General features: G+C 47.5%; 1 long non-coding RNA gene across 1 annotated transcript in view; it reads left to right on the top strand.

Moving 5' to 3' along the window:
• LOC115096041 overlaps window positions 1–17,688 on the top strand; it is a 36,109-nt gene extending 18,421 nt beyond the window's left edge. Inside the window, exons 3-4 of the long non-coding RNA XR_003857946.1 lie at window positions 330–439; window positions 17,170–17,688. This is a non-coding gene — a long non-coding RNA (uncharacterized LOC115096041). The remainder of the gene's footprint in view (window positions 1–329; window positions 440–17,169) is intronic.
• Window positions 17,689–19,702: the final 2,014 nt, after the last annotated feature.

Raw genomic sequence — 19,702 nt, forward strand, 5'->3', positions numbered from 1 at the left:
AACAGGAGCGTCCCGTTCCATGCCCGGTCTTTCATAGTCTCCCTGGGAGCACCTGAAGACACACATCTTTAGTTTCAGGCTTTAGCACTGATAGGCCCGTGAAAGATATAAATGCAGCATGAACTCCGGACAGGGGAGGGGGGCTTGTCATAATCAAAGCTGAATATCTTGTACGAAACTGACCTGCTGAGGGTCACAAGAAAGCAGTGGGGGGGGGGGGGGGGGGTCGCTAGAGCAGCAGGGAACTGGCAAGGTGTGTTTTGTGGGGGGTCTGTTCCTGATGCAGCTTCCTGGTTTGAATAAGTAATGAGTGTCCATTTTCCGCTTAGGGAATCGGAGGACACTGCTTTGCTGATTCTGAAAGAAATTTACAAGACTTTGAACATTAGTCCCGAGCAGCCACAGCACTAACCAGCGTGGTCTCCGGTTCTGCGGGCTGGTGAGTATCCTGCGGTGTCCCAGGAGAGCGTCGGTGCTATCACCCCTCAAACACAGAGGGGAAGGTGGAAGTGGTTCGAGAGCAGCGTTCGTTACGCAGAGCACAGATCTCCAGCTCGGCCGAGGAAGCACAAGAAGCGCAGAAGGGGAGGTTTGGGTTGGACTTGAGGAGGACCTTTCTTTTACCCAGGGAGGTGGCAGAATCTCTCCTCCTCTGGAGGCTTACAGATACAGCGCATCCTGCCTGGGACTGAATGTTCTCCTGAGGGCCCTTCTGGCCCTCCGTGCAGAAAACCTGCGGACTGTCGATTTCCTGGGGCTGTGGCCCAAATGGAGGGACACCGATGTTAACGTGCCCTCTCTCCGTTTTTACCCAGAGCCTCCAGGCTGATTGGCAAGGTTCCTGTGCTTTTCTCTAATCGTGCTGGGCCACTTCTGCTCATGTCCTTGGGGAACATGCAGGATTCCTCCTCGTCCTGCTGCACCAGTCCCGGTGTCTGGGCGTTCTCCCCCTATTAACGGATGGAGGCAGAGGACATTGATGTTACCATGAGGCAATTCTCCGTCTCCAGCAGACTCCCAGGCCGTGGCCTTTGCCCTGCCTGATGGAGAATTTTTGGGCAGTTCTGCATCTGTCACCATTTTCTGCTCCGTTAACTGCTGGTCAGGCTTCTGGAGCTTCCCAGGTAAGCCCTGCGAAAGGCTCCCAGCCCCAGAGAGGGTTTGCTAGAACTTAGAGCACTGAAGCTTTTTTTCTTTTTGGCTCAGTCGGAGCTTCTGTTTGAAATAGTTTTCCCCCCTTTTCTCCCTCTGGTTTATTAAAGCTTAAACAAAGTGGAGAAAGGTGAGGAAGTCGGCCCCTTCTGCTGAAGCCAACAACTGGCGAGGGGTAAATCTCCAGTGGGCGGGAGATAATATTTGGGACGGCAGTATTTCTGCACAGCTTCTGATCGCATTGTAATGAAGCCTGGTCAGCTTTGCTTTGCTTGAGCCAGCGCTTCTGTTGCACTGCTGGCTCGATTCTTCGGAAGAGCCCGCGAAGGCCTCTAGTTCGGCAGCGCTTGTGGTCAGGCCATTGGATCCAGGTGTGGCAGCAGTTTAGTCTGGTTCTGCGGTCCATTTTCATTTTCTCTCATTTCAGCCTCTAGACATCGGATGGCAATAAGAGTGTAATTTATCCACAGTGGTGTTTGGAGCAGGAGGCTCTGTGGGAGAGTATCCCCATTTTTTCTGTCCTGAAGGGTAACATGGATGTAGTCAGTCCTTAGAGGAAGAGCAGGTGGCATCAGAGAGAGAAAATGACTCTGTCTTCTGCCTGTTTGTCAAAAAATAATTCTCTTCTGTCTCAGGTGGCCATGTATCTTAGGTTGTAAGTTTTTCAGGTTTTGGAAGTTCCAGAATGGAACCCTATTCTACAAGGAAGTCATAGGTCATCTAAAGCCTTTTTCAGATGCTTTGGGAATGATCTGGTTTTGCAAAACAGCCATTCCGGCAATATTTATTTATTTAAAATAGTCATAGCCGCCTATCCACTATTCTAGATGGATTATATAAATATCCTTAAAAATTAGCAAATTACACCAAACAAAACAAAATCACAAAAGCAAGCAAAATCAAGATAAAATACAAAAACATTTTCTAAAAACAAAACACTACCAATAGTAGTTACATGATAAAACATACACATCAAGAACATTAAAATCATAAAAACCCTGCATTTCTAGTGGCTTCATGGCCTTTATTTATTTATTTATTCTTTCTTTTTTTTTTTTTATACCGGTTTTAGTAGCAACATCATATCTGTTTACATCAGAACTACAGAAGGAAATTACAAAAAACAGGAATCAGGGAAATGGATTACATAGGAACAAAAATACAGCCAGGAGTAGGAGATACAAACACAACTGGCTGGTTGCAGGAATACGCACGACCAGAGAATAGTGAAGCAAAATAACAATGTGTTCTCACAGGACAAGCAGGATGGTTGTCCTCACAAATGGGTGACATCGAGGATGGAGCCCACCACGGAAAACTTCTGTCAAAGTTTAAACAGAACTTTGACTGGCCCCTACTGGGCATGCCCAGCAAGGCACTGACCCTGCAGCCAGCAGGGGTCTCCCTTCAGTCTTCTTTTTTCCGCGCAGCAGTTGCCACGCGGTGAAAGGAGCTCTCTTACCACGTTCCTGACAGGAATTCGGTATTTTTCTATCCGAAGAAAATTTGCCCCTCAGGGGTCTCCCTTCGACAAATTTTTGTCACTTTCGCGGAAACCGGTAAGTTTTTTCCCTTTTTTAATCGGCGGCCGTCGATTTTGGCCCTTGAGGCCTGTGGGAACTTACTGAGCCCGCGCCTAAATTTGGCCTTAAGCCATGGCGACGGGGTTCCGTCGATGTCCGGATTGTACCCGGACTATGTCCATCACTGACCCCCATAGGGTTTGTGTTTTATGTTTGGGTAGTGAGCATGATGTCCTGACTTGCACCAAATGTGCCTTAATGACACCTAAGGGTCGCAAGGCCAGGATGGAGAAGATGGGGCTCCTCTTCCATGCACCCACCCCAACGCCATCGATAGCATCGACGTCATCGGAACCGGCACCGTCGAAGTTGCACCACCATCGCCAACCCGCCGGTGACCGTCCACCATCGATGACTTCTCGGCCGTCGACTCCTGTCCCCTCCCCGGATGACCGAGGAGATCGGAAGGATAAGCATCGCCATCGACGGCACAAGTCTCGGCCCGTCGAGGATCCGCAACCATCGACCTCTGAACAGGCCGAGCCACCGAAGAAAAAGCCTCGGTCGGACCTGGCACCGTCCACGTCTCGTTCGCAGGCACCGAGGAAACCCTCACCCTCCCGGGGTGCGGGGGCCGTGATCCCACCGGTTACGGTGGTCCCTCCGGCCCTGCCTCAGCCTCCCTCTCCCGTCGAGCCGGGTATGCTTACCCCTGGTCTCCGGGCAGAACTGGACCGGCTGGTCCAGGAGGCCATCGAGAATGCGATGCGAAGATTCCAGCCTCCACCGGCACCGCCTCCGGCACCGATTCCGGCACCGCCTCAGGCACCGACCTCAGCACCGACTCTGCCACCGAGGATGGAACCGACCACCGAGCCTATAGTGGAAGCGTTGGCACCGATACTAAATCGTATGGAGGCACTTATGCGCGCCCTTCCATCGGTGATTTCATTAGCACCGACTACACCATCATCTCCGGAAGGACATTCATCGACAGGAGAAACACCGTTCCGGATTCCTCCGTCCGGTGTCGTTCCATCGGTGCCTTCACATACCTTTCCACCGATTTATCCTTCGGCTCCATCGATTCCAAGATCGGCACCGATTCCATCGGTGGCCCCGAAGCCCTCGATGCCGTTCACTGTTCCGCTTGCAGCACCGGTTCCATCGATGCCTTTGGATCCTCTACCAGGTCCTTCAGGACAGCAAACCTTACATGATCCTTATGATACCTGGGGTGATGATTCATCTTCAGATACAGATTTACCATCCCCACCATCTCCTACAGAGAGTAGAAAACGATCTCCTCCTGAAGATCTCTCCTTTATAAATTTTGTAAAGGAGATGTCAGAAGTTGTGCCTTTTCAGCTGCAATCTGAGACCGATGACAGGCACCAAATGATGGAGCTGCTCCAATTTCTGGATGCCCCCAAGATCATCGCTTCCATCCCCATTCACCAAGTATTTCTGGATCTTTTAAAGAAAAACTGGGAATCACCTTCATCTGTGTCACCAGTCAATAAAAAAGCTGACTCAACCTACCTCGTTCAGTCAGCACCAGGATTTCAGAAGTCTCAACTGGATCATCGCTCTGTTGTAGTTGAGTCTGCGCAAAAGAAAGCCAAGCGTTTAAAGCCACACTCTTCCACTCCCCCTATCAAGGACAACCAATTTCTTGATAGTGTGGGAAGGAAAGTGTATCATGGGGCTATGTTGATATCTCGTATAGCTTCATACCAACTTTATATGACTCAGTACAACAGAGCTATCCTTAAACAAATGCAGGACTACGCTGACACCTTACCGGACCAATACCAGCCACAGCTTCAAGCCCTCCTTCACAAAGGATTTGAAGCTGGGAAGCACGAGATCCGAACGGCCTACGATATCTTCGATGCTTCCACGAAAGTCTCAGCTACTGCCATCTCAGCCAGACGTTGGGCTTGGTTAAAATCATCCAACCTTCGCCCAGAGGTTCAGGATCGTCTAGCCGATTTACCCTGCTTAGGGGATAATCTGTTCGGAGAACAGATTCAACAAATTGTGGCGGAATTGAAGGATCACCACGAGACGTTGAAACAACTTTCGTCTGTTCCATCTGAGGTATCCTCCAAACCACCACCTAAGAAGGACTCCAAAAAGTCATTCTTTCGGCCACGTCGTTATTACCCTCCGTCGACTAGGCCTCGTCCGGCTCGATCCTCCACCAGACCTCAGCCACGCCAACCTCGGAAACAAAGACCTGCTGTAGCCCCACCCCCCGGGCCTGCGGCAGGCCTTTGACTTCCCGACTCGGAGCACATGCCATATCCCACTCCCCCACATCCCTGTAGGGGGTCGTCTGTGCCACTTTCTACAGCATTGGATACGGATTACCTCAGACCAGTGGGTGCTGGCGATTATCGCACAGGGTTACCACCTCAATTTCCTAACTCTTCCGGCAGACTCCCCGCCGCTTCAAGCGTGGAGTCTATCCAGCCATTTGGCTCAATTACAACAGGAAGTATCTCTTCTTCTGCAATCAAATGCTATAGAACTCGTTCCTCCCTCTCAACGAGGCAAGGGATTCTATTCCAGATACTTCCTAATTCCAAAGAAATCAGGAGGGCTACGTCCAATTTTAGACCTTCGAGCCCTCAACAAGTACCTTCAAAAAGAAAAATTCAAGATGGTAACCCTGGGCACGTTACTCCCTCTGCTGCAGAAAGGGGATTGGCTATGCTCCCTCGACCTCAAGGAAGCTTATACCCATATTGCGATAACACAATCCCATCGCAAATATCTGCGGTTTCTCGTAGGCCGCGACCATTATCAATACCGAGTACTGCCTTTCGGTCTGGCATCTGCTCCACGGGTCTTCACCAAATGCCTCGTAGTTGTAGCAGCATTCCTCAGGAAGGAAGGTGTCCACGTATACCCCTATCTGGACGACTGGCTGATCAGGGCCTCCACCCCTCAGATTGCCCGGTCCTCCCTACAATTGACAATCAACACACTCCTTTCCTTAGGGTTTCTTGTCAATTACGAGAAATCTTGCTTCGTCCCATCTCAAACCTTATCTTTCATTGGGGCAGACTTGGACACCTTACAGGCAAAGGCCTACCTTCCGCTACAACGGGTCCAAACTCTCATGTCCCTAGCTCACCAGCTCCAGTCTCAAGACACTGCCACAGCTCGCCAATTCCTAGTTCTCCTAGGACACATGGCATCCTCGGTTCAAGTCACTCCCATGACCAAACTAGCCATGAGGGTAACACAATGGACTCTACGACAACAATGGATTCAAGCTTTTCAGCCTCTGTCCTCCATAATCACAGTCACACAAGCGCTGCGCCTATTCTTAACTTGGTGGACGACTCAGGTCAACCTCCTTCAGGGCTTACCCTTTCTTCCACCGGATCCGCAAGTTATCCTAACCACCGACGCTTCCCACATCGGTTGGGGGGCCCATGTGGACAATTTTCAAACCCAAGGGTTATGGTCCAACGAGGAAGCCGAACACCAGATCAATTTCCTGGAACTTCGAGCAATCCGCTATGCGCTCCGCACTTTCAAAGATCATCTCTTTCATCAGATAATCTTAATCCAGACGGACAACCAAGTGGCCATGTGGTACATAAACAAGCAGGGAGGCACAGGCTCCTTCCTTCTGTGTCAGGAAGCTGCGCAGATCTGGGCGGAAGCCCTCTCCCACTCTATGTACCTCAGGGCCACTTACCTGCCGGGAGTAGACAATGTATTGGCAGACCGGCTGAGCCGTGTCTTCCGACCGCACGAGTGGTCACTCGATCCTCTGATAGCGACCTCTCTGTTTCACAAGTGGGGTTCTCCCCGCATAGACCTCTTTGCGTCCCCTCAGAACCACAAAGTGGACGATTACTGCTCTCTCATTCGGAGCCAGAACTCTCGGCCGAGGGATGCATTCTCCCTCAAGTGGACAACCGGTCTGCTCTACGCATTCCCCCCACTTCCTCTTGTGTCAAAGACTCTCGTGAAGCTACGCCAGGACGGAGGAACCATGATCCTGATAGCACCTTACTGGCCACGCCAAGTATGGTTTCCAATACTCCAGGATCTCTCCATCCGCAGGCACATTCCTCTGGGAAAGGACCCGCATCTGCTCACTCAAAACGACGGATGCCTCCTCCATCCCAACCTCCAAGCCTTGTCCCTGACGGCATGGATGTTGAAAGGTTAGTCCTTCAGCCTTTCAACCTTTCAGATTCCGTTTCTCGAGTCCTGATAGCTTCACGAAAGCCTTCCACAAGAAAGTCTTACTCATACAAATGGAAAAGGTACACATCATGGTGCACTTCTCAGTCCCTTGATCCCCTTTCCTGTCCAATTTCCAAATTCTTGGACTATTTATGGCATCTCTCTGAATCAGGTCTTAAAACCTCTTCCATTAGGATGCATGTCAGTGCGGTAGCCGCCTTCCATAAAGGTGTACAGGGTGTCCCTATTTCAGTACAACCCCTAGTAACACGTTTTCTTAAAGGCTTGCTCCATCTGAAGCCACCCTTACGGCCTCCGGCCCCATCCTGGGACCTTAATCTGGTTCTTGGTCGTCTAATGAAACCTCCTTTCGAACCTCTGCACTCCTGTGAGTTAAAGTATCTCACATGGAAAGTGTTATTCCTTTTGGCTATCACTTCAGCTCGCAGGGTTAGTGAATTACAGGCCCTAGTTACCTATCCGCCTTACACTAAACTCCTGCAGGACCGGGCGGTACTCCGCACTCACCCTAAATTTTTACCTAAGGTAGTTTCTGAGTTTCATATCAATCAATCCATCATACTACCTATCTTTTTTCCCAGGCCCCACTCCAACTCTGGAGAACAGACCCTGCATACCCTAGACTGTAAACGAGCTCTAGCCTTTTACCTAGACCGTACAGTTTCTCACAGGAAGAGCACTCAATTATTCGTCTCTTTCCATCCTAACAAGTTAGGACAACCTGTGGGTAAGCAGGCTCTTTCCTCCTGGTTGGCGGACTGCATTTCTTTCTGCTATGAGCAGGCTGGCATTCCTTTCCAAGACCGTGTCAAAGCACACTCTGTGAGGGCCATGGCTACGTCAGTGGCACACCTTCGATCGGTGCCGCTTCCTGACATCTGCAGGGCTGCAACCTGGAGTTCTCTCCATACCTTTGCAGCCCACTATTGTTTGGACAAAGCTGGAAGACAGGACTCCATCTTCGGCCAATCTGTCTTGCGTAACCTTTTTCCAACCTGATGTACCAACACCCTTCCACCTTCCCGGTAGGGTGCGGATGCCCTTTCCCAAATTCCACCCCACTTGTACTGCCTGTTGCACGTCGTTGGGTGCATTTGGTGCAAGTCAGGACATCCTCAGCTCGGTACTCACCCATTTGTGAGGACAACCATCCTGCTTGTCCTGTGAGAAAGCAAATGTTGCTTACCTGATGTAACAGGTGTTCTCACAGGACAGCAGGATGTTAGTCCTCACGAAACCCGCCCGCCACCCCGCGGTGTTGGGTTCGTTTTGTTTTTACTTTCTAGGCACTGCCTGTAGCTTTGAAAATCAGACTGAAGGGAGACCCCTGCTGGCTGCAGGGTCAGTGCCTTGCTGGGCATGCCCAGTAGGGGCCAGTCAAAGTTCTGTTTAAACTTTGACAGAAGTTTTCCGTGGTGGGCTCCATCCTCGATGTCACCCATTTGTGAGGACTAACATCCTGCTGTCCTGTGAGAACACCTGTTACATCAGGTAAGCAACATTTGCTTTCTTAACTTTATACAAGGGAGCAGGTTACATGCTGGCGCCGCAAGGGAGTGTGGGCGTATGGAGGAACTATGGAGGGGATGCTTGTTTGAAGAGCCAGGTCTTTAGGTTAGTTCTGAATTTAATACCACACGGCTCGAGCCGGAGGTTCGAAGGTAGTGAATTCCAGTTGTAGGCCCAGCAATGGAAAGGGCTCGGTCCCTCGTGGATGGAAGGTGTGCCGTCTTTAGGGAAGGCACATGGAGGGTCCCTTCATTAGAAGCTCTGGTGGGGTGGTTAGAGCATGTGTGGCAGAATGGCTCATCAAGCCAATTCGAATTGTGAATGTAAATGGCTTTGTGGATCGTAGTGAGAGTTTTATAGAGAATACGAGAGGGGATCGGGAGCCAGTGAAGGTCTTTAAGTACGGAAGTGATATGGTCATATTTACGGGCATTGGAAATGGTCCTAGCTACCGCTACATAAGACTCCACAAATCGAATTTGCACTCTAGTAAATGCCCCCACTTTGTGCCGTTACATTGCAAACCCACTACTCATAAGTAGCCCCACTGCACCCTGTTACTATACCAACCCCATTACTCATTAGCCTGCTGGAACAGCCATCAAAGATCACCAGGCTAGAAAGATTTAGGTTCTATTGAAACATACCTTTTCATCCATATCTTACCGGTGCATGTCGCTATCTGTGATGTCTGTGTAGTCTGTGCACTTGTACGGAGTACAGCAGCTCCCTGAAAGGCAAGAGGAGGCTTGGTTGGAGTCTGGGGCTGCTTTCCTGGAGGACATCTGATATGACCTTATTGGGATCTGTTCTAGTTCTGTAGCCTCATCAGTTGCAACATGAAGGCTATTGTGGCTTACGGCACTGGCTGGCAGATGCTTCGGCCAAAGTCCATCTAAGTTTGCTTATTTCCAAGTGGGAAACTGTTTCTTTGGCAAGGATGTAAGACCAGCTTTCCTAGCGTGTAGCCAGATGGGTTATATGCTCCTTTTCAAGCAACCATAAGGCCGAGGTCAAACATCTGGTTCGGCTGTGTCCAGCTGTTCCACCCAGTGAAGCTCTGTGGTTCCCCTCCTTGGGGTGCTTGTAGGCATTCGCTTTTAGCTATTTTGCCAGGAGTGGGTCCATATATCTTCACGGTTGCACCCTGTTTCTTGCCGATATGTCTCCATACATTTCACCCGCCGGGAGGCTTGCTGTTCTTATTTTATAGTCCTAAAGAAGGATGGCTCCTAAAGACCCATCTTTTCTTTTTAAATTATATTTTTTATTAACCACGGAACAGCATACATACAAGACTGTGCCGAATTATTGAACATTTCTGCATACATCCATGGACACTTCCTCCATTTTAACTCCCCTCCCTCGAAGCCATCGATGGTCCGTGAGGAGCCATTGTTGGGGGGGGGGGGGGCAGTTTCTTGACTTTGTTTGTTGATACATTATCAAGAAATGGTCCCATACTGAGATGCGATTTGAAAGGGGTAAATAGCAGACTTTGCCTTTCCCATTTCAGTAAGGAAACTCTCCAGTCCATATTAGTGAATGGGAGGGACGTTTTCTTTATTTTGTTTTCTCTTCTTGGAGTCTTTCCGAGTGTTACTGCCACATTTCCATCTGGGATCCTGAGTTCATGGCACTCCCAATTTGATCTCAACCTGGCTCCAAGAACCCTTCCTGCTAATAGTAGTGGTGGCAGTTTTCTTGTGAACGGAATGAATTATGGTTCGTCCATACCACAGCGACTGCTTCATGGACCAGGTCCCACCAGGAAGGCTTTTTTAGTGTCTAACAGAGTTGTGCAAGTTTAGACGGCTTGGGCTAAGTAATCGACTTTGCTAAGAGCAAGCTGTTTCTTCTTACTCTCCAGAATGCTTGGGATCTCTCTTTGATGCCAAAGCAGGCCAGACCTATTGGATTCAGGAAAGAGTGGTTCCAGTTGTGAGTCAGATACAGGAATTTCTGCTCAGAGTACTCCCAGAGCTGAGGATTATCTACAGCTCCTGAACTTCATGGTAGCCTCCTTAGATTTGGTTCATTGGGCCAAGGCACATGTGTGTTCTCAGCAGTTTTTCCATCTGTCGCACTGGACCTCTCAAACTCAGAACTATGAAGTTTGTCTTCCTCTCCCAGGGTCGGGGAGGCAAAACCTCTCCTGAGTCAGTGACACTGAACTTGCTGAGAAGAATGAGTCGAGAACCTCAGTGGGTGCTCCTAAATAGAAACATAGAATTGTTGACAGAAAAGACCAAATGGTCCATCCAGTCTGCCCAGCAAGTTTCTTATGGTAATAGCAGCTGCTTCGTGCAGGTAACCCCCATGCCTTCTGTTAAGGATAGTAATACTTGCAATTGAAGTGTCTGAAAGGTGGAATATAAATAAATCTAAACCAAGTGATTGTCAAACCCATAAAATTATTGCTAGCAACATTTCTATGTGGTGAGCGGCTTTCCTGATGATTCAGATAATGCTGCCTGAATGTGCTTTGCTTTTGGACTTGACAATAGAAGCAGTCCTGTGCTTTATCCCTAACGTCAGTGTATCAGTACCCCAGACCATAAAAGTTGGGACCCAGCGTTGGTTGTCTTCAGAATCCAATACCCTTACCCCTCTACCACCACCATCACAGGGGAGAGCGATGTTGCAGTTGTGTCAAAGCACCAAGGCTAATTAGTTAAGGGTAGTAATTCCCCCCATGACTTCTTCTCAAAACAGATGCAAGATTGTTAGGGTGAGGAACCTTCCAGTAGGATTAGATTGCTCAGAGGGCTCTGGTCGCATGAGGAGGGTCCATTAACAGGCTGGAAGTTAGGGCCTTCAGATTAGTTTTTCTACATTATCTTCTCTGCTTTTCCTGTCCTTGATGAAGAAAACGGCAGGCTAGGTTCTCTCTGACAGTTGCACAGCAGTGGCTTGTGACCAGAAAGAGACTTGAAGTTGAGGAGTGTTCAAGAAAACAAGCCTTCTGTTTTTCAATGGGCAGAGCAAAATAGTTTTCAATTTTCATGGTTCATAGTGCAGGCTTGGGAAGCATCCAGGTCGTTTGTCTCTTCGGAAATGTGTTGGTTTCCAGAGAATGGGAGCTCAGCCAGGAGACCTTTTAGAAGATCTTAGATCAATGGGAACATCCACACATGGACCTATCATCAATTCTCAAGAATGCCAAAGCCCTTTGGATCTTCAGTTATTACTGAAAGTACGGCTCCAGCTGTGGTTAGATGTACAGCTGTTGGGTGTGTTTCCTTCCTGGCTTCTGAGGGTGAGGGCCTTGTAAAAGATAGTGAACCCGTGTTTGCAGGTCATTCTAATAGCTCCAGATAGACCAAACTGTCCTTGGCATGCAGATCTTGAGACTATAAGTTGATTCTCTGATTAAGGTCTCCTAAATTGGCGTCCCATTCTCATAGAGGGACCAGTTACACTTATCTTATGGCCTGGTTCTTGAAAGCTCACAATTGCATAGTAAAGCAGATATCCTTCTGGTAACATTTACCCTACTGAAGGTCCGTAAGCTTGCCATTTCACTTTGCTTGTGTTTGAGTCTAGCATCTGTTTGTAGTGTGCTGCAGGGAGTGGTCTGTATCACTGTAGCAATCAAATACTTCCAACATTTTGGCCTTCTTTCAGAGAGGGCTACATTCAGGTTTGATCCTAAATTTCTCTGCCGTTTCAAGTGCTGTCTCCTGTTATACAGGTACAGCTCAGAGGGTTTTGTCTTTTTTTCGCCCAGATTTTTTACTCTTTTTTTTTTTTTCTTCAAGGGCTGTATCATCCTCAACCTCCTTTTAGGACCTTGGTTCCTCAGAGGGACCTTAATTTGATTCATGGATCTTTAGTGGACTTGCTTTACAAGCCTCATGGTTTTTCTGGTGGAGGCATTTCTGAAACACAAGCCTGGGTCTTGCAGAAATCCTTTTCTGGTCTTCTCATTGTTTTCAGTATCGTGCAGACCGATGCTTTTCACTTAAACTGGTTTCTGTATTCCACTTCATTATCATCCTCATCATTGTTTATTTCACACACTTCTGAGTGAGATCAGAGCTTGTTACACAAAAGGGCCAATAGAGACCATCAAAGAAAAGCCAGGTCAGGGAGTTGCAAAGGCAATACAAAACAAGTAAGCATGGCTAGATATAACAAGCAGCAGTAGTAGAGTCATATCAAAAAAGAAATACTGCACAAGGCAATACAAAACAAGTAAGCATGGCTAGATATAACAAGCAGCAGTAGTAGAGTCATATCAAAAAAGAAATACTGCACAAGGCAATACAAAACAAGTAAGCATGGCTAGATATAACAAGCAGCAGTAGTAGAGTCATATCAAAAAAGAAATACTGCACAAGGCAATACAAAACAAGTAAGCATGGCTAGATATAACAAGCAGCAATAGTAGAGTCATATCAAAAAAGAAATACTGCACAAGGCAATACGCATAGGAGTTTGGGTAGGCATAACGTCTAGCAGCAGTAGGGATCATATTAAACAGGAGATACAGTAACATTCCCCAGTAAAATAAAATGGAGATGCATCCACTCCAGAAAGGGGAAGGAGGGTGTGGTCTAAAGGATACAGGGTCCAGGGACAGAAAATACTGGCAACTCAGAAGAGAGGGGAAGAATTGATGGGGGAAGCAGGTGGCTAAAGATTTTGGAAGGCAGAGCTAGTGGGCTGTGTTCATGGGCCAAAAGCTTCCACAAATAGCCATGTTTTCAGTATTTTCCTAAATATCAAGAGATGCGATGTCAGCCTGATGTCCAGTGGCAAGGAGTTCCAGAGAGAGAGGCTGCATCCAGCAAAAGTTCTTTTTTGTGCTAGAGAGCCATATTTTCCTGGGAGCGAGTACTGTTAGGCAAAGTGTGTAGAAGGCAAGAAGCAGTGTACACAGAGAGGGGGAGCAAGACACTCGATTGTCTTATAAGCCAAGAGCAGGAGTTTGAAGGTGGTGCGATAAGAGATTGGCAGCCAAGGAAGAGATTTTAGAAGAGGGGTGACCTGATCAAATTTGGTGTTGAGCAGGGTCTAATCAGCTTTTCAGCCTGCTCTTGTGAAGGGAATGTAGTAATCTAGGTGAGAGATTACACAGGCTTGGATGACAGTAGCATAGGCAAGGTCATCTGAGGGCACAGAAGTGAAAAAAGGCTGATTTCTTGTGATAGAATTTGGGCCTCAGAGGTGAGTTTGGAGTTGAGAATAAAGCTGATACTATGGACTTGGAAACTGAAAAGCAAAGTAGATCCCGTTAAGATTATTCTGGAGTGGATGTAAGAATGGTTCAATTTTCCGATCCTCAGCAATTCTGTTTTTTGAGGGTTGAGCTGTAGTTTGCGGGGGTGAAGCCAGCTTGCGATCTTAAGGCAAACTTTTCGATTTGTGATTGCTTGGTCAGGGCTGATGCCTAAGGGATACAGTAGCTGAATGTCATCTGTATAAGCATAATAGGGGATTTGGTATTCCCTAATTAGTTTATCAAGAAGGGTTAGCTAAATGTTGAATGGAGTAGGGGACGGAATGGAGCCTTGTTGAACATCATATGGAAGGGGGGTGTGAGTGTGAGAAGGCCTGGCCCAGGGAGATGGTTTGGGTGTGATCATGGAGGATGGATTTGAACCAGGCTAGAGCAGACCCAGGGAGAGCTAGATTCACTAGTTGGGTGGTAAGGAGTTCATGGTCTACGATGTGAAATGCTGCTGCTGAAAGGCTTAAGAGTACTAGGAGAGCCTGTTGTCAGTCGGGCATATTAAAACCGATTCTGTGCTGTAGTAAGATCTAAAGCCAGATTGGAAGGGGTCCAAGAAGTTGGTGGCTGTTAGGAGCTCATTTGGTTGACTCAAACTTTATTTTTAAGCTCTTTATTTATACATTTTCAACATTACAATATCAAGCAAACAAAATGCTCCGCCCTGAACTCAGGAAAGGTGGTAGGCAAAATATCTTTTAAATAAATAAACCATCTACTTCTCATCTTATAATGCCATTCAGTTTCCTGGTAGAGGAGATGGTTAAGCCAAAGGATTCTCTGAAGAGAGTAGCTACCCCTCTATCATGCTTACCCTGGCAGAGGGAGTGGGCAAAGGAGTAACCTTGCAAGCAAATTTGGTTGAACTGGGGAGCATCTATTTCATGTGCCCAAGTTTCAGTTATTCACAGAACATCATTCGGAGTGGTTCTTATGAAGGTCGTGCAGCAAGTCTGAGGTTTATGGATGGATCTGATATTAAGAAGCAGAAGATTGTTCGGCATGTTCTGACTGGAGTCTTTGATTGGGAGTTGAGGTTCTCTTGAAGGGTGTAAGCATAGTCTCATGGTAAACTTACCAAGGTGGTCTCCCATACAAGAACTAACCAGGCCCAACCCTGCTTACCTTTCAAGATGAGACAAGAGCAGCACATTCAGGGCAGCATGATATGTCTGTGGGGATTTAAGTTTGTTTATTGAGCATTTATATATCTCCTGCTGTACTAGGAACTAGGCCCTAGGTGGTTTACAAAAAAAAAAAACCATACATAATAAAATACAAATAAAATGCATAAAACAGAAAAGTAATAAAATCTGTAAAACCATGTAAAATGCTAAAACAGACTGATAAATTATTCACAAAATAAGACTGCCAACAAACAAATGTGACGTAAAAAAGCTGTCTGTCTCAAATGAGTTTAAGAAACTACATGTAGGCCATTTTAAATAAGTAAGTCTTTAAGGAAGACTTGAACTGTTTTGGAGACGTCATCATCCTTAGATTAATGGGTAAACAATTCCAAAATTTTGGAGTATCAGAGCAAGCTCTTTCATGGGCTTCATCTAAAAGTGCCATTTTGTTAGAAGGAACATCAAAGAAACCCCCATGAGCAGAACAGAACAGGAGAGAATAGTGAGGAGAGTATTTACCCCTGCCAAGAAAATCTTTCCTAGCAGGGATGTTCAATAATTTCTGAGCTTGAAAACACCATGATCCTATTGGGTACATGAATGAAGATGGGATTAGGCACCTGATGGTGGAATGCTGAGTAATAAGCTGCTGTCAAGGAGAAAGAGGAAAATGGGACAGGAAACAATTAGGAGAGGCTTGTGATGCAAGAGAGGAGGGCTACAGGCTAGGGGAGGGCCTTGAGAGTCGCCAAGGGTATAACTGGAATAGAGCTGGGTAGAGAATATAGTTGGAGGAGCTAGAGGTGGCAGTAAGAGGTCATACCAATCTGCATCCAAACATACTTCATTTCTCCTAATTTGATTAACAGGAGAGACTGCTCCCAAAGTTGTGCACAAAGGGGCAGCCTCTGCTGGATCTTGAACTGGTGTTCATGCAAGGGGAGTGTCATGGTAAAGAGAGGCCATTCTAATTATTGGATGTCCATTGGGTTCTTCGCAATTGATTTAGCTTATTTATTGAAAGATTTGCAGCCTCTGGAGGTCTTTTGGGCAAACTCCAATGAAAACTCAAATATCTTCTTGGGCAAAGCTTCCACTCTTGTGCTGGAGAATATTTGTAAGGCGGTCACTAGGTCTTCCTTATATTCTTTCACCAAACATTTCAGTCTGGATGCCCATGCAAAAGAGTATGCTGCCTTTGGAGCTGGTGTTCAGGGCGGCCCCAACTTTCTCCCAGATTAATTGGGCTTTGGTACTTCCCACATATCTAAACTGGTGTAGCAGGATGATAAGGAAGGAGAAATTTAGTCTTACCCGATAATTTCCTTTCCTTGAATTCTGCTACACTAATCCAGGACCATCCCGGGAAGTTGGGCCTGTGTAGTCTTCGAAGCGATGTATCTCAGTTTACAGAGCTTAAGACACAACCAGAGATTTACTTTTTGCTTCTTCTTTTTCTCCTCTTCATTTATCCAAGAAAAGTTTGTAAGGATCATTAGTTTGGAGTATCCTTTGTGTTTCAAATTATGTGCACCTTATTTAAGAGTTTGAATCAGTTACTTTGTTCTTCATGGCTTTGACATGAGAAATACTGGCTTTTTGCTGAAGTTGCACCATGGTAACTACCGGCGATATCACTGAAAAAGGTGTCTCCTCTGCCTTCTTCTGCTAGTAAGGGGAGAGTGGTGTGGCAGGATTCAAGGAAAGGAAATTACCAGGTAAGATTAAATTTCTCCCTTTTTCAAGTTTCCTTTTCTGCATGCTGTGCTGGGTGACAGTGAGCTGTAGCTGAGCTGTAGCTAATCAGATTGCGCCATCGCTGCCCTGACCGAAGCCCATATCAAGAGTGCCAGCGCTCACACACATGGGGAGTGCCAGCCTCCCCATGTGTGTGGCTTCTGTTGATTTTGGAGTGCCAGCCTCCCCATGTGTGTGAGCGCTGGCACTCTTTTATAACTGCTGTGTCCCAAATGAAGGTGGGCAAACCCAGGGTTCTGGCACATGAGCTCAGCCAATTTAATTAGTACAGAAAATAAATTCTAATGACAAATGCAGTACATTTATTCTCTCATTTTAATGTGCAACTTTTTTTATCCCATTTTTTTTTATCTTTTCCTTATGCGTTTTGTTTCCTCCCTTCTTCCCTCTCTGCCCACTGCATGGCTCTCCTGTTTTGCCCCAGCCCAGTACCTGGGTAGTTGAGGCAGGGCAGCTGCTGTTTGGGACAGGAAGAGGGAGGAAACGTGGTTAAAGGACCGAGGTGAGAGAGAGGGAGCCGCTCTGGCATTGGCTCCCAGGCTCAGGGTTTCCCAAGCTCGTCCAGGATTGTTTGCTTTCTCCAATACCCGCTCCCCTCCACTTTGTATTCTTTTTCTTTCCTTAGTATTGTGAGCCTGACCTGGCATCTCCGCTCCCAAGGACTGAGCCCTGACTCTTGCACAATGAAGGATGACTGGAGCTGCCCCGCTGGCGTTTCCATGAGTGACAGCAATTCACGGAAACTGAAAAGGGGCAATTCAGCTGCATGAGAGAGAGGAGCCAGCGGACAACTAACTTCCTTCCAGCAGTTGCCAAATTTACAGAATCTGCCAGGAAGCCCATCCTTACTGGCTGGCAAACCCTGCATCTCTCTCATTAAGTGGAAGGATTTTGCTGTTGCTTTAACCATTTCCTTTGTGGCCTGATGATTTCATCTACTTTATATAAAAAAAAAAAAAGAATAAATGTGAGTTCTTTACTGAAGCTGATGGGGTACAGATTCCCCTCACCCTCTTCTTCTTCTTCCTCCAAGACCAGCAATCTCTGCAGAACTCGACTTTACAGGAGCCTCTCTTCTCCTGTTTCTCCATTACTGGCGTGGAAAAAGTGATCTTTTTTTAAATTAAAGATGTTCTGATCTGCAGCACTGTCTTGGTGTCATGCATTAAGAGTACAGACAACCCCCGCTACAAGAGGGCTGCACTGTCTCGCAGTTGGGCAGGTGGAGGCTGTGCATGTTTTCATGCTCACATCCTGAAGGGCAGCAGTCATGCAGTCTCCCTGACCTGCAGTCCTGTGCCAGCTGATCCCTCGGGGGGGGCAGAGGGGATCAGCGGTGCTGCTGCTACTTAATTCTGACCCTGGTGGTCCGCGGCAGGACTGGTGCCAGTGTCATTCCAGGGTCTGCTTTTGCCTTTTTACAGCCCCTGAAAGCAGCGTACTGTGAAACAATGGCTGGAAAGGTTTAGGATCGGCTGCAGGGTGCAGAAGAGTGTGTGCACGCAGAAAATGCACTCGGTTGCAGCCGCCAGACACCTTGAGGGTTTGCTGGAACAAATTATCACTGTTAATGCCATAAGCATTGTTGCTGCCACCAGCTCCCGCTATATTAATGTCTACAGCAGGTGCGTAATAGATTAAAACCATATAATTAAAGTAAGTTCTGAGTGATCTTGACTAGTATTGTAAATCTTTCCCACTCTTTAAGCTTAATGAGATTCCCCACTGTTTTTTGAGAAGTGTGTGGATGAGTACCGTCATTGCTTCAGAGAAGGCGGCTGGTGCTGCGGCACGAGAGAGAGAATGGAGGTCGGGGCTACAAAGAATGGCAGAAGAGGGATATGTACACCTGCGTGTGTTCGTTTGCATTTTTCAGCATGGGGTTATACTTCTGATGGTTCTCTCTAGGCATCAAAACCAGTCCTACTGGAACTGAAGTTTCTCTGAGGAAGTTGGGCTTAGAAATGTCAGAAAAACTAAACTCCTAAAGATCTGAAAAATACATCCGTGCTCAACCACTTGGACCGGTCTGAGGCCCAGCAAGAGACCCAAGATGCATTCCTGGCCTTCAGGCTTGTAATGGTGCTGGTCCAAGCCTGGTTCAGGCTCCTGCTGCATGGGCATGCTGCTAGGTGGGAATCTGGGTTTCCTTCCTGGCTTGGGCTCCTGCTAGGGCTGGGAATGCTGTCACGTACTGGTCCGTAGCCAAGGTGCCTGAACAAATTTGCTTATGCACCATGTTTTGGCTGTGGGGGCGGTGCTTTGTGCGTGGGGGGTTGTGTATGTTTGTCGTGAGTAGACCTGATACATGCTGGTATTTGTAGGAGCCGCACAAGGGGATTCTTGCAAGGAACGGATGAAGTGTGTGAGAACAATTGCATCCTAGATGCCTATTCTCAGTCCTGGAATTTGATACCTAATGCACCAAAGAGGGCTGTTTTCTTCATTCTACCTTTACACATCTCAGAGCCAGAAGTAGATCCCTGTACTCACCCAGATCAGTCAAGACTCCTGAGTTTTGTACCCCTGCCAGCAGATGGTGACAGATAAAGTTTTATTGAAACTGCTATTTCCTGTTCGTACTCCGGATCAGTCCGGATGAGTGGGTTTATGCATCCCTACCAGCAGATGGAGGCAGAGAACAAAACTTCGAGGCACTGCTACATAACCGAGAGTGCTACCTGCAGTTCCTCAGTATTTCTCTGTCTCCAGCAGATGGTAGAGCTGCACCTGCAGTCTGGAATTTCAAGAAATTTAAAGATTAAGAATTTAGAAGATTTCGGCTCCCCGTGGTAGAGCGGGGGATTGATGATCCCTGAGGAGCTCTGCCCTTATCTTTGGGGGGGGGGGGGGGGGATGATAGCTGATGGTTCCAGTTGCCTCATCCCCCCTGGGTCCCTGTTGCCTGTCTGGGCTCAGCCATCTTCACCAGAAGCAGGGAAGTATTTTCAGGTTTCTTCCCTTTCTGTCTCCCTTTAACTAAGAGGAAAGGAACGGTGCAGCTTTCGGCTGTGCTCCAGTGGCTGGTTTGAGGTTTCACGGCCGGTAGGCAGCTCAAGGTGAGCTGGGCTGAATAGTTGTGTGTGTCAGGGCCAATGGAGCTGGTTCAGCACCTGGACAGCGCTGTCTATAATGCTTGCAGGCAGGGTTTATTTTTA

The sequence above is a fragment of the Rhinatrema bivittatum genome, chromosome 7, assembly GCF_901001135.1.
Source record: "Rhinatrema bivittatum chromosome 7, aRhiBiv1.1, whole genome shotgun sequence".
Taxonomy (NCBI): Eukaryota; Metazoa; Chordata; class Amphibia; order Gymnophiona; family Rhinatrematidae; genus Rhinatrema; species Rhinatrema bivittatum.